The following is a 15,288-nucleotide window of genomic DNA, read 5'->3' on the forward strand; positions in this document are numbered from 1 at the left end:
AGTTTTCACATAGCCCTAGGTTTCAAGTAAGCTCCCGATCTTACTTGGTTTTAAGGGGTGTATACCCCTTAGGCCGAATCCCAATACTCCCCCTTACCCCTTCCCCTTCCCCTTAATTTACCCCTTCCCCATGGCCCTCGAAAGTAAGGGGTAAGGGCTACATAGCCCTAGGAAATGGGACGCCACTTGGTTACAGGTACGTCATCTAGCACGTATCGATATCTCCAAAGCAAGTAGCGTTATGCACTGGTATTAGACGAAATTCCCTGCTAATGGAGTTTACTTAGAACTGTAGACATGCTAGTCAAAGAAATGCGGGACTGTTGTGCAATTCAGAACTGTAACATTAACGTACCAAACTAGCGATTTTTTTAAACGTTTCAATTAGGAAAATGGTTGCAAATATATATGTTCATGACTGTATATAACACAAAACAAGACTGTCATAACTTTGTTATCAATTAATTAAGCCGATAATATAACATGTATCGGACTCTCTGGATGATTTGGTCGCCATTGTTGCCGGTCGCGCAGTTTTCACATAGCCCTAGGTTTCAAGTAAGCTCCCGATCTTACTTGGTTTTAAGGGGTGTATACCCCTTAGGCCGAATCCCAATACTCCCCCTTACCCCTTCCCCTTCCCCCTTCCCCTTAATTTACCCCTTCCCCATGGCCCTCGAAAGTAAGGGGTAAGGGCTACATAGCCCTAGGAAATGGGACGCCACTTGGTTACAGGTACGTCATCTAGCACGTATCGATATCTCCAAAGCAAGTAGCGTTATGCACTGATATTAAACAAAATTTGCTGCTAATGGAGTTTACTTAGAACTGTAGACATGCTAGTCAAAGAAATGCGGGACTGTTGTGCAATTCAGAACTGTAACATTAACATACCAAACTAGCGATTTTTAGAAACGTTTCAATTAGGAAAATGGTTGCAAATATATATGTTCATGACTGTATATAACACAAAACAAGACTGTCATAACTTTTTTATCAATTAATTAAGCCGATAATATAACATGTATCGGACTCTCTGGATGATTTGGTCGCCATTGTTGCCGGTCGCGCAGTTTTCACATAGCCCTAGGTTTCAAGTAAGCTCCCGATCTTACTTGGTTTTAAGGGGTGTATACCCCTTAGGCCGAATCCCAATACTCCCCCTTACCCCTTCCCCCTTCCCCTTAATTTACCCCTTCCCCATGGCCCTCGAAAGTAAGGGGTAAGGGCTACATAGCCCTAGGAAATGGGACGCCACTTGGTTACAGGTACGTCATCTAGCACGTATCGATATCTCCAAAGCAAGTAGCGTTATGCACTGATATTAAACAAAATTTGCTGCTAATGGAGTTTACTTAGAACTGTAGACATGCTAGTCAGAGAAATGCGGGACTGTTGTGCAATTCAGAACTGTAACATTAACATGCCAAACTAGCGATTTTTAGAAACGTTTCAATTAGGAAAATGGTTGCAAATATATATGTTCATGACTGTATATAACACAAAACAAGACTGTCATAATTTTTTTATCAATTAATTAAGCCGATAATATAACATTTATCGGACTCTCTGGATGATTTGGTCGCCATTGTTGCCGGTCGCGCAGTTTTCACATAGCCCTAGGTTTCAAGTAAGCTCCCGATCTTACTTGGTTTTAAGGGGTGTATACCCCTTACAGTGCGTTCACACTGCAGCGACGCGAATCGCTTGCCATCGCTTGCCTTCCCACAGTTCACCACGCTCGGGGGCGTTTCAAACAGATAAATGTAGAATGTAGTTCTCTAAAGTCACTGTTGTACAGTAGTTGTCATGGCCAAGTGTGCAGACTTGGGTTTACGTAGTTGCAACATCGATCAAAATACAGCTTGTATACAACATACAAAACTGTTTAATAGACATACACGTTGACATGTGTAAAAAACGTTTTACTATATTCCTCAGTCTCTGCTAATCTGTCGATACGATAGGGAGTTCCAGCCGGGCTAGCTAGCTAGTTACCACAGAGCAAAGTTATGTAATGTGACTAAACTGACAGGTACAAGCACCCACAACTTCGGCAAACCTTGCGCCATGCATTGTTTTAAAAAAATTAACATCTCTGTACAAATACAGTTATGTATCGTACAAGACTGGGTAAGCAGCCACACAAACGATTAGTTTCTCCTCCACCTTGAAACCTAGAAAGCTAAAAAAATGTTAGCCATGGTTGCTACGTTACGAGAAACAAGAAAACACTCCGATTGGCCATCGCTAGCGAAAATCGCTCCTCATTTGCATAAAGTTTAGAAAATCTGAACTCTGTTGCGTGGCGTCGCTACCCACAATGCACCACGCAAGCAATTCGCCTGGCTTCATAGGAAATGAATGGAAAACATGTTGTCGCTCGCATCGCGTCGCTGCAGTGTGAACGCACTGTAAGTCTTAGCCCTTCCCCTAGCTCCAAAAGAGTATTGGGACACCACTAGCTCTCACGGGAACGCGCAAAACTAAGGGGAAGGGGTAAGGGGTAAGGGGGAGTATTGGGATTCGGCCTTAAACTTAGCCCTTCCCCTAGCTCCAAAAGAGTATTGGGACACCACTAGCTCTCACGGGAAGCGCAAAACTAAGGGGAAGGGGTAAGGGGGAGTATTGGGATTCGGCCATAGACGCAGAGGGGAAATGCAGAGGCAGAGTGGACGCAGTCTGTAATACTTTAAACTACTTGTTTTTATACTACTTTAAATGCAGAAAATACACCAAGAGTACATAAAATATGCTTTGTCTAATTGAAATTTTTTCTTGTAACGTGAATGGCGCCGCACCCCCTTCCGATCTCTATTTCTAGCATGTGTATTGACAGGGAGAGCCTAACCTGTCAGCTGTGTTGTCGATGCCTCGAGAGAAAAGTGGAAGTAACCAGAGCTTGCCGTGAAGCAGTAGCTCTGGTTGTACGTTGTGTATGACGTCAATGCCATTTTCAAAGTTTTTTTTAGAACAGAAAGGCGACTTTAAAAAATCCAACACCCCGTGGTGTGTATTTTTTTTGCCTCCCCTTTCGATTTCAGAATTCAAATTACCAGACAAAAAATTATATCCTGAGAAAAGTGGATTTTGAGGGGTATAGCTCCATAGACCTCCATTCATTCTGCACTCAACCGTTAGCGCCCTCATATGGAACTTGAGTGGAACTGCAACCAGTTCAGAACCCGGAAGTTTCCCGAGAGTGGGAGTTCTCTCTTTATTAGACATTCTCTGACCAAGTCACGCTAAGCCTGACAGTTAGCCTGCCCCGGATCAGACTAGTTTCGCAGCCTAAGTTGCCATAGTAACCGAGTTTGACCTACGTTGAGCTAGCTTTATGGAACCGAAATTAAAAAAACTAGAAATGAGTCCGATTAACTGACATAAGTCTGGCTTATTCGGTAAACTCGCTTTATGGAACAGGCCTCTGGGCACTGTACGGCCCACGGGCCACAACCGGCCCACAGGCTGTCCCAAATCAAAAATTTCAAATAAATGTTTTGAGCTGTAGTAAATATGTAGTCCTGAAAGAGTGATCACCGATCAGGCGATTTACAAATGTGCGTTTGCGCAACCCCACCGACAGGAGAGTTAGCTGTTGGTTAGCCCTGGAAAATGAAAAACGAAAGGTTGATACAGAATGTAGAGTTTTTAACAAGAGATGGACTTCTAAGTATCTGTTTACTGAGGTCAAAGTCAAAGCTGTGTTCTTAGTTTTGGAGAACAGGTCGCTGTGTTGAAGGATTATAATTTGAATCGCACTAAGGGACTAGAGAAAAAAACGAACGCGGACATAATAAGAACTTGACTGATTCAGCGCGGGCTGATGGTTAATGGTTTGCTAGTTAAATTGCAGACCCGGATCATCACCTGTCAGCTGACCTTCGCATTTCCACCTCAGACATTCAGCCAGATTTTGATGCACCTGTTCAAGCCCACTGGATTCCTCTCGCAGAACAAAATTAATTGGAAAAAAGTATTGCTTTTGTATAAAGTTGATTAAGTGCATATCTTTAACATACTGTTTGTGAAGATTAACGAGTTACAAATAAAATGAAACACTGATGTAATGATTATTTTAGTTTTTACTAGTGCTATCAGTTTAACGCATTATTAACGGTGTTAACGTACACCCATTTTAACAACGTCAATTTTTTATCGCACGATTAACGTTCTTTTTGGCCCAGCAATTGTTGTAGTCTTTTCACATGCTGTTGCAACAACTGCTGACGTTCGAAAAACTACAACACCACACCAGATGTAGCTACACCGGAAACAAAACAACAGGCACGCTGTACACACTTGTTTGGGCTTGCGAGCCGGCTAAAGAGTATTAACTTTTTGGACGCTTTGAGTAGATGGCGAGCGCGAGACGCCGAAATGGATGCCAATAAGATTCTGAATGCAAAGTTTACTATTTAAAAGTTGTCAAATGGTCCCATTGACAAGAGCAAATTGCAATATAAATAGCAAATTGTGAACTGAGCTATCATCGCAGCACGTCTAGTCTGAAATACCACTTGATGGCAAAGCACACAGCTGATGCGAATTCTCCACCCCCCCGTCAAAGCTAGACGGTTGCAATGTTATTTTCAAGAAAAAAAACCATTTGCACCAAGTAATCCGATCCACTTTTCCATGTTGATAAAAGCATTAAAATGAGGAAAAATAATTGGAGAAAAAGAAATCAAGGGACATTTAGAATAGACAAAAATGTGCGATTAATTGTGATTAATCGCAAGTTAACTACAGTGCCCTCCAAAAGTATTGGAACAGTGAGGCGAATTCCTTTATTTTTGCTGTAGACTGAAAACATTTGGGCTTGACATCAAATAATTAACGTGAGACCAGAGATCAACGTTTCAGCTTTTATTTCCAGGTATTTACATCAGGATCTGATGCACAACTAAGAAAATATCACATTTTGTTTGAATCCACCCATTTGTCATGTGATCAAAAGTATTGGAACAGATATACTTAAAACATATTTAAGTGAATAAGACTTAATATTTAGTTGCAAATCCTTTGCTTTCAATAACTGCAGCAAGTCTGTGACCCATTGACGTCACCAAACTTTTGCATTCTTCCTTTTTGATGCTTTCCCAGGCTTTCACTGCAGCCTCTTTCAGTTGTTGTTTGTTTTGTGGGGTTCCTCCCTTCAGTCTCCTCTTAAGCAGGTAAAATGCATGCTCTATAGGGTTTAAGTCTGGAGATTGACTTGGCCAGTCTAATACCTTCCATTTCTTGCCCCTGATGAACTCCTTTGTTGTTTTGGCAGTGTGTTTTGGGTCGTTATCTTGCTGCATGATGAAGGCTCTGCCAATCAGTTTGGTTGCATCTTTCCTTAAATTGGCAGACAAAATGTTTCTGTAGACTTCCGAGTTCATTTTGCTGCTGCCATCATGTGTTACATCCTCAATGAAGATTAATGAGCCCGTCCCAGAAGAAGCCATGCAAGCCTAAGCCATGACATTACCTCCACCGTGTTTCACAGATGAGCTTGTGTGTTTGGGATCATGAGCAGTTCCTTTCTTTCTCCAAACTTTAGCCTTTCCATCACTTTGGTAAAAGTTAATCTTTGTCTCATCAGTCCATAAAACTTTGTCCCAGAATTTTTTAGGTTCATCTCTGTACTTTTTGGCAAATTCCAGCCTGGCCTTCCTATTCTTCTTGCTAATGAGTGGTTTGGATCTTCTGGTGTAGCCCTTGTACTTTTGTTCATGAAGTCTTCTGCGAACAGTAGATAGTGATACCTTCACTCCTGCCATCTGGAGGTTGTTGCTGATCTCACTAACAGTTGTTTTAGGGTCTTTCTTTACAGCTCTCACAATGTTTCTGTCATCAACTGCTGATGTTTTCCTTGGTCTACCTGTTCGACGTCTGTTACTTAGTACACCAGTAGTTTTCTTCTTCTTCAGGACATTCCAAATGGTTGTACTGGCTATGGCCAATGTTTCTGCAATGGCTCTGATTGATTTTCCATCTTCTCTAAGACTCACAATTGCTTGTTTTTCACCCAAAGACAGCGCTCTGGTTTTCATGTTGTTTTCACCTCTGAATACAGTCTGCATAGACAAAACCTATCTTACCCAATCTGAACCTGAGTGTAGACATTCAGTGGTATTTATTGATTGAATAATGTATGTAATAGGACACACCTGGGCAACAAAACACACCTGTCAGTCACATGTTCCAATACTTTTGCTCACGTGACAAATGGGTGGGTTCGAACAAAAAGGTGATATTTTCTAATTTGTGCATCAGATCCTGATGTAAATACCTGGAAATAAAAGCTGAAACGTTGATCTCTGGTTTCACATTCATCGTTTGATGTCAAGCCCAAATGTTTTCAGTCTACAGCAAAAATAAAGGAATTGGCCTCACTGTTCCAATACTTTTGGAGGGCACTGTATGACATTAATGCGATTAATCGCGATTAAATATTTTAATCGTTTGACAGCACTAGTTTTTACTGTTACTTCGATAGTCTTTTCCTAGTTGACCAACATGTAAAATATTTATATAAATATTTACAGAATATCCTTATTCTTCTGATAGCCAGTAGCAGCTAATCAAAACATATACTTTACTGCTGTTTACAATGGGGGAAAATGAATAGTGAGCTGAATTAAGTTCAAGTTATTATTGATCCGGTCCTCCAACACATTTCAAGTTTCTCATGTGGCACCTTTTCAAAATTAATTGTCCACCCCTGAGTTACGGAGCTGGGCCATGGAGCTAACGCATGGAGCTGGGATTTTGATGCTAGGGAGAGTGTGGCAAATTGGTTTTGTGTGGCAAGAAAGCCAAACTAGAACATGCATTTCCTGCTGAAAATGCGTTGGAATGCTGAAATCTGAAAAATCTGAAAATACCAGAAATGAGAAAAAACCTGCAAGCTGAAATTAATTTAAAAAATGTGTGACTCACTCTAAAGAGGCAGAGTGGTAGCTGAACTGCATCATCTAACAAAGCTAAGAGCTTAAATAACCTACAATGCGGGAGAAGCTGAAAGTTGAACTGTTAAACAGAAGAAGAAGTAGGCTAGCTAGTTGTAACAATAATATTATAGTTTTAACAGCTGAAATTAGTTGGGATAGTAATATCAGTAGCAGATGTAGCCTATCATTGAGTGCCTTTACTCGGCTTTCTTAGTAGGATTCAATGTGTTGATTGAATGAAACATACAACATACAGGAAGTCACAGCGACACTTTGTTGCAGAAGGATGATGGTGCAAGTTTTGTCCGTGGAGCATACAACGATTAATAAAAAGAATCATGTAGACGTGTTTGAGTAATCACATAACTAATTACACATGTAAACAGAGTAATCGTATTATTGGCATAAAACAACATTGCTATATAGGGGGGGGGGGGGGGGTTAGGGTTAGGGTTAGCATTTAATTATCACGTCAAACAATTACACTGCACTAAACTGTAAGTGTAAATGTAAAGTGAAAATAACAAAACCAGTCAGTATGATGACTTGAGCGAATATCATTCATTCACGTCTTACTAAAACAGCGGCCACGCGAAAGGGAATAAGGAAACTGTTTCCTATACTAAAAAATACAATGCGGGTCACGTGAAAAAAGGATCCAAAGACTCGTAGAAAGACCGAGTCGGGGAAGGAACTAATCATTCGTTTCCTCTAGCTACAGAGCCTATGCAGGTCACGTGAAAAATGATCCAAAGACTCGTAGAAAGACCGAGTCGGGAAAGGAACAAATCGTTTGTTTCCTCTTGCTACAGCCTATGCAGGTCACGTGAAAAATGATCCAAAGACTCGTAGAAAGACCGAGTCGGGAAATGAACGAATTACTCGTTGAGAGGACTCGTTACTCCCGAGTCCTTATAAGGATTTGTTCAAAATGAACGAATCGTTCACGAACGACACATCACTAACCAGGGGTCTCATTTATAAAACTGTGCGTAGGATTCTCACTAAAAGTGTACGTACGCCCAAAAGCCTAAAAGGGCGTACGTACTCAAAAATTCAGATTTATAAAACCGTGCGTACGCACACCTGTACGCAATCTTCCCTTTATAAATCACAGATTACCCACAAGTGTGCGTATGTGAATCAGCAATGTACCCCGCCCTGAACACGCCCATTTTTAACCATAAATAGTCAATGCAAAGCACCTCATGAATGATAATCTAGTATCTCATCATGACCCTGGCATGCGATTGTTCTTTACGGTGAATCATAGCGCATGACAACTTCTCAGACACTGTTAGCCCATTGGTGGAGCCCGAAAACTCCGAAAATTTGGTGGCCTGTAGATCACCAATTAAAAAAAACTGTGCAGTGGCGTCAACTGTGCCAGTGATACCGCGAGTCGAGATACAATTTGAAAACAAAAGCGCTTTGTTATGAACAGTAGATTAAAGTCTGGACTGATAACGAGGACGTAGAGTGTAGCGATTCACGGGAGCTTAACGACTGTATTTCCAGTTTTTGACACATGAGGATATTTGCACAGTATTAAATAAATATATTTAGTTATACACTGTGTTCTGCAGTTATCTAAAGGTAGCATATGTGATGTTATCCTGTATTCGATGCCGAATCTCCCCCTCCTGCACCCCCATAGTGGACAATCTGATTGTAAGGAAGTGCTGAATTTTGATTACAAATTTGAGTTGGATTGTACAAGGTTTTTATGGAACAATTATCACTCAGTACAAGCGCAATCAACACTGCTGGATGTAATCTTCATGATAATCATGAAATTGAATGAAAAAAAACGTGTACGAGGGAAACCAAATATATAAATATTACGAGTAATGTTCTTCCCACATTCAATTTCTGCAGTCTGACTACAGTTTACGGTGATCTGCGTCGCCAATTCCAACTGTTTCCAAAATGTGCGTAGGCCTACGGGAGGGTCAGAGTTTGCGTGGAGGACCGCACATTCTCCCGTCAAGTTTGTTTGTTATAAATCACAACCTTTGCGTGGAAAGTGGCGTACGCACATTTTCAGCCCCGTTTAGTGCGTACGCAAGCTTTATAAATGAGACCCCAGGGGCGGATCTAGAAAAATATTCATGGGGTGGCAAGAGGGTGGCAGGAGATTTTTAGGGGTGGCACCCCCATGGCAGAAGTATATATACTGATTTAATCGCAGTCATATTAATCAAGGTCTATTTGGAATCAATGTTTATTTGGAATGCCCCCAAATTAAGATGTTTTAACTCAAAAACATTAGGCTACATTATTATGGCACGTTATTAAAGCCTTAAATCAAAGATATTGAGGAAACAAATCAACATGTATGTTTTCATTGATTCAACCCAACCGAAGGTTGGACAACTTGGTCAGCTAGTAGTAGAAGAATGTGCAAAAAGTTTGAAGTTTGTATGGTTGAATTTGACAAAGATATTGAAGAAACACTGAAAATTGTGTGTATTCAAATATCTGTTAGGTTTTTCGGCATTCAGACTGTCTACTTTTTTACCCTGGTCCCTAAATATGACACGGAGCCTGAACGGAGGTACGAATATGAATGTCTGTTGAATCTCGAATATAAAACAGATTTCACCTCAGTCTCAGCGCATTGGGGAGGGTGATTGGAGTTGTCTAGTGCTGCATTCACTTGCAGTGGGATATTAACAGGCCCAAACGTAATTCGCGAGAGCAGAATTCCGACAAAAACCAGCGGAATTTCAAATAGAATGCATTGGTCTGAGGCAAACATTTAATGAACTTGTCCACTTATTTTACGTCTCTATTCTTTCAAAATAATTAACCTTTAAACAGAGCCCATTGCCACTGATGAAGAAAGTGTTTCGTCCGTCTCTTCCTAAACGGAGTGACTAAATTCAGTTGAGTTCTGGATTTATCAATCTGCAGATTGGGAGAGAAAACCAGACCTCTGACAATAAATGACAACACAACACCAGGCTTAGGTCTCAATGATGTCTCTCTCAGCTCTGAAGGCCGGAGGACCATCTTTTATAGTGCACAAGAATGTAAACATAGATAGTGACAGTCAGGCAGTAATGACGTTACAACAGTCTCAGAGAAAGAGATTCACTGCTCCCAACACATGACAACTCTCAGACTAGAATTCATTGGTGGAACTCTCCTTGTAATCATGACAAAGGACGTTTAACCAGTTCTTTCTCCTGATCCCGAACATCTATTAATCCTGACACATAGACACAATCTACTCTTATTAATAGCAAGTTTACATGAGAATATACTAACTAGTATGTAATGACTAATTCTATTGATTAGTGAATAATGTAAGCACACAGGAACCAGGAATACCAGGCATACATACACGCCCCGACAACTCCTTATAAGGGCACGCAAGAGCAGTGACGTATGCAATCAGAATCGACACAATTAAGAAAGCTACAGGAACGCAAGTCATGTCCAAGCGAAAAGCAACCGGTGCACAGGTGTGCAACATCATACCAGTAAGATGAGCAGTGGAATTGTTCTCCACTGGATCTAACAGTGTGCACACTAACAAGGTTAGTTATTATAATTATTTAAATCCGAGGATGTCTGTTATGGCAAGCCGTTTTATCATTTAACCAACAAATTCTTGATATCCAAAATTCGAATTCTTGATATCAAAAATACAATTCTAAGCTTTTTTAGTAAGTATGATAAGCCGTGTTATCATTTAACCAACGAATTCTTGATATCTAGAATTCGAATTATTGATATCCAGAATTGAATTCTTTATATCCAAAATTCGAATTCTTGATATCCAAAATGCATTGGTTAAATGTTAAAACGGCTTGCCATAGTCTGTAGAGTTGATGTGAACGCAATCACCAACGATTTCTCATAACTTAATTAACACTTCAAACACTGAGTTTTCTTAAATGAGATTCCTTTGATCCTTGTGTTTTTTTAAGGAATGGCATTTGAGACAACTCTTGCCGATTTACGACTGCTATTTCGAGTTTGGAAAGTGTTCTGAACAGAACAAATCCCAGATGAGAAAACTTTCTTGAATGCCAAATGTTTTCCTAAATTCAATTCAGAAGAAATTCCTTCTTAAATTCTTAACTGCGTTTGAAAATGAGTATGGAGTTAGATTAGTTTCATAATTCAAACAAACGTAACAAGATTCAAACAAACGTAACATGATTCACAAATGTATTTCATGATTCACAAATAAATGTAACGCGATTCACAAATAAATGACCCCATTACATTTGTTTGCAACCTGAAAACACAAGTTACAAATCGGAGAACACGAGTTACAAATCGGAGAACACGAGTTACAAATCGGAAAACATGAGTTACAAATCCCTGCATTCGTTGGTGTGAATTTTTGGAACTTTCCTGAGGCCTGTTCCATAAAGCGAGTTTACTGAATAAGCCAGACTTATGTCAGTTAGTCTGACTCATTTCTAGTTCATTCGGTTCCATAAAGCTAGCTCAACGTTGTTCGAACTCGGTTACTATGGCAACTTAGGCTGCAAAACTAGTCTGGTCAGGGTCAGTCTAACTGTCAGGCTTAGCGTGACTTGGTGCTTAACCAGACGTTCCTGTAACACTGACCCTAACGGGAAAACTATGATTTACAACGTATATTCTCGTTTTCTTTTTCTCATCAGTTCAATATGTTCCACATTGATAGAACATCAACCTAAATAGCCTACATAGCTACATTTAGCCTATGCATTGAACAATGATGAACAATGCTTTGATAGGCTACAAATCATAACCGTTAGATGTATGGATGTTAGTTTGTGATTTCAAATGTTTAGGCATCAGGCATAGGCCTATATCTCAATCTAAATTATCAGAGTATATTTATCATAGCAATATAATTGTTAACAGTAGCCTACAATTGCAAAACAAACCTAAATCCACCCTCCATTTTTCCGACACAAAAACCATGCTACTAAGTTAGGCTACTGGATAATGTATTGATTAATAGTAGGCTATTTATTTTAAACAATGTCAAAAAAGATGAGTTTAGAGGGTGTTTTTTAATCAACGAAGTAAAGGTCTAAAAAGGTCCTCCTACGTAGCCTATTGTTCACGACGTCAATCATGGTGTGTCATTTTATTTTGATTAAAGCGGTGGATGAGGGAGCAGTCATTGTCATAGAGTTAATATAACTAGAGTAAGCTACTTTTGTCTTCCAAGATGGCGTCCCCATTCATTTCTATGAAAAGTGCTCAGTGGCGCAGTGAGGCGAGCGAGATCGCGAGACTGGACGTGGCCATCTTTCCACTTCCGTGTCTTCCTGTCTAACTTTAAACAGTGGCTCTTTTTTTCCCTAGCTCCGAGAGCTCATGTAAATCGGCTATCGGCCAATGTGAACTTGTGTGCTCGTGCCCTGTTAGTATCCGCCAGCACATTTGCAGGAAACTTTCATTGACTAAGCAAATAAATGGGTTGCTAGTTTACCCATTTCGGATTGGTTTCAAACTTAGCAAAAGTCGAGAAAAATTATTCTATGAAAAAGCTAGTAGTATGAGCCAGGTTCGAGAATCAAACAAAAATTATTGGGGGAGATAGTTTTGTAAATGTTGAATGGAGTTAATAGAATAAAAACGACCGGAAGAGACGGAAACCTAACCGTACATGCAATACCACCTACATCCACCGGGGCCGTTGCTTCAAGCCGAGGGCTCGGTCATTGTACACGATTTTAAGGGAACGTTCTTTCTGGAAGAAGTCACGTGGCCGTGTGCATTGCTTTTGCCGTGGTGGATTGTATGATCCATGTTTTACCTTTTCGGGCTGCTTAAGAATAGGGTGCACGCGCAATTAGCTTGACTACTTAAATCTGACTTGAATTAGTAGGACTGCGTGAGCTGAAATTGGCCTTTATGGAACTGCTTTAGCCCCGCTTGACTAATTAAACTTATTCAAGTCTGGTTTAAGACTTTAAGTCTAGCTTTTTTGAGCGGCCTTTATGGAACAGGCCCCTGATGCGCTTATACATTTTTTCTAAAGTATATTCTCTGCAGCCTATCAGATCGTCTCTTCCAATTTACATTACATTTACATTTACATTTAGTCATTTAGCAGACGCTCTTATCCAGAGCGACTTACAGTAACTACAGGGACATTCCCCCCGAGGCAAGTAGGGTGAAGTGCCTTGCCCAAGGACACAACGTGATTTTGGCTTGGCCGGGAATCGAACTGGCGACCTTCAGATTACCAGCCTGAAGCCTTCAGATTACCAGCCTGATTCCTTCACCGTTCAGCCACCTGACTCCCAATTTTAGCCAATCACATTAACGTGTCTATGTGGACTTCAACAACCTGCCATAATAACGGACATCGTCACAAGCAATGTCGTCTGGTAGCATGTAGGTGAAATATTGCTTGTTAATCGTATTAAACCGATGATCATACGTGATTGAATATTCTTGAGAATGGCAGAATCCATGTTTAGTCCTTTTAAGTGTGTCCTAGGCTAACGTAGAGCCCGTCTACCCATATTAGACATTCTCTGGCTAACGTTTAGCAGGCTAGCTGTGATTGGCTAAAATTGGAGACATCTGATAGGCTGCAGAGGATAACTTTGAGAAAAAATGCATTTGTGAATCTAAGCGCGTCAGTAAAGTTCCAAAAATCCACACCAACGAATGCAGGAATTTGTAACTCGTGTTTTCCGATTTGTAACTCGTGTTCTCCGATTTGTAACTTGTGTTTGTCAGGTTGCAAACAAATGCAATGGGGTCATTTATTTGTAAGTCGCGTTACATTTATTTGTGAATCATGAAATACATTTGTGAATCGTGTTACGTTTGTTTGAATCGTGTTACGTTTGTTTGTTTGAATTGTGAAACTAATCAAACTCCATAAATGAGGCCCATTGACTTTAGAGTATACTGAAGACATAAACACAGCAACAACCAGACGTGACCCAGATAGATCTAAGTCCTAGACCCGATGTTCCTCCTTACCAGTCCCCGGTGCATCCTCCTGCTTACAGTCAGGTGGCTTGGCAAAATAATGGGGAAACTATGGACAAAAGCAACACATTTTTTTCCACATGCTCTCCGTCACCATACCTTTCAATTTAGAGGGGGTTCCACTTAATCAAGATGGTGGATGGCGACCATCTTGGATTTCAGCTGTTAGCATGTAAAACGTATAAATGTAAATATATCAGCTTCCAAGTCACTTAGAAGGTCAATCTTGGTGTCAAAGTTGACATTTTCTGGGTCAATGAATGCAGTAAAGATGTTAGGAATATCAGTAAGTGATGTTCGCACCAGTCTCAATATATATATACAGTGGGGCAAAAAAGTATTTAGTCAGCCACCAATTGTGCAAGTTCTTCCACTTAAAAAGATGAGAGAGGCCAGTAATTTTCATCATAGGTATACCTCAACTATAAGAGACAAAATGAGAAAAAAAAATCAGGAAATCACATCATGTAGATCTTCTCTAGAGCAGTGATGTTTTGGGGCTGTCGCTGTGCAACACAGACTTTCAACTCCCACCACAGATTTTCTATGGGGTTGAGATCTGGAGACTGAATGGGCCACTCCAGGACCTTGAAATGCTTCTTACGAAGCCACTCCTTTGTTGCCCGGGCGGTGTGTTTGGGATCATTGTCATGCTGAAAGACCCAGCCACGTTTCATCTTCAATGCCCTTGCTGATGGAAGGAGGTTTTCACTCAAAATCTCACGATACATGGCCCCATTCATTTTCCTTTACACGGATCAGTCGTCCTGGTCCCCTTGCAGAAAAACTGCCCCAAAGCATGATGTTTTCACCCCCATGCTTCACAGTAGGTATGGTGTTCTTTGGCTGCAATTCAGCATTCTTTCTCCTCCAAACACGACGAGTTGAGTTTTTATCAAAAAGTAATATTTTGGTTTCACCTGACCATATAACATTCTCCCAATCCTCTTCTGGTTCATCTAAAAGCTCTCTAGCAAACTTCAGACGGGCCTGGACATGTACTGGCTTAAGCAGGGGGACACGTCTAGCACTGCAGGATTTGAGTCCCTGGCGGCGTAGTGTGTTACTGATGGTAGCCTTTGTTACGTTGGTCCCAGCTCTCTGCAGGTCATTCACTAGGTCCCCCTGTAGGCTTCTGGGATTTGTGTTCACCGTTCTTGTGATCATTTTGACCCCACGGGGTGAGATCTTGCGTGGAGCACCAGATCGAGGGAGACTATCAGTGGTCTTGTATGTCTTCCATTTTTGAATAATTGCTCCCACAGTTGTTTTCTTCACACCAAGCTGCTTACCTATTGCAGATTCAGTCTTCCCAGCCTGGTGCAGGTCTACAATTGTGTTCCTGGTGTCCTTTGGTCTTGGCCATAGTAGAGTTTGG

This window comes from Hypomesus transpacificus, chromosome 24 (assembly GCF_021917145.1).
Source record: "Hypomesus transpacificus isolate Combined female chromosome 24, fHypTra1, whole genome shotgun sequence".
NCBI lineage: Eukaryota > Metazoa > Chordata > Actinopteri > Osmeriformes > Osmeridae > Hypomesus > Hypomesus transpacificus.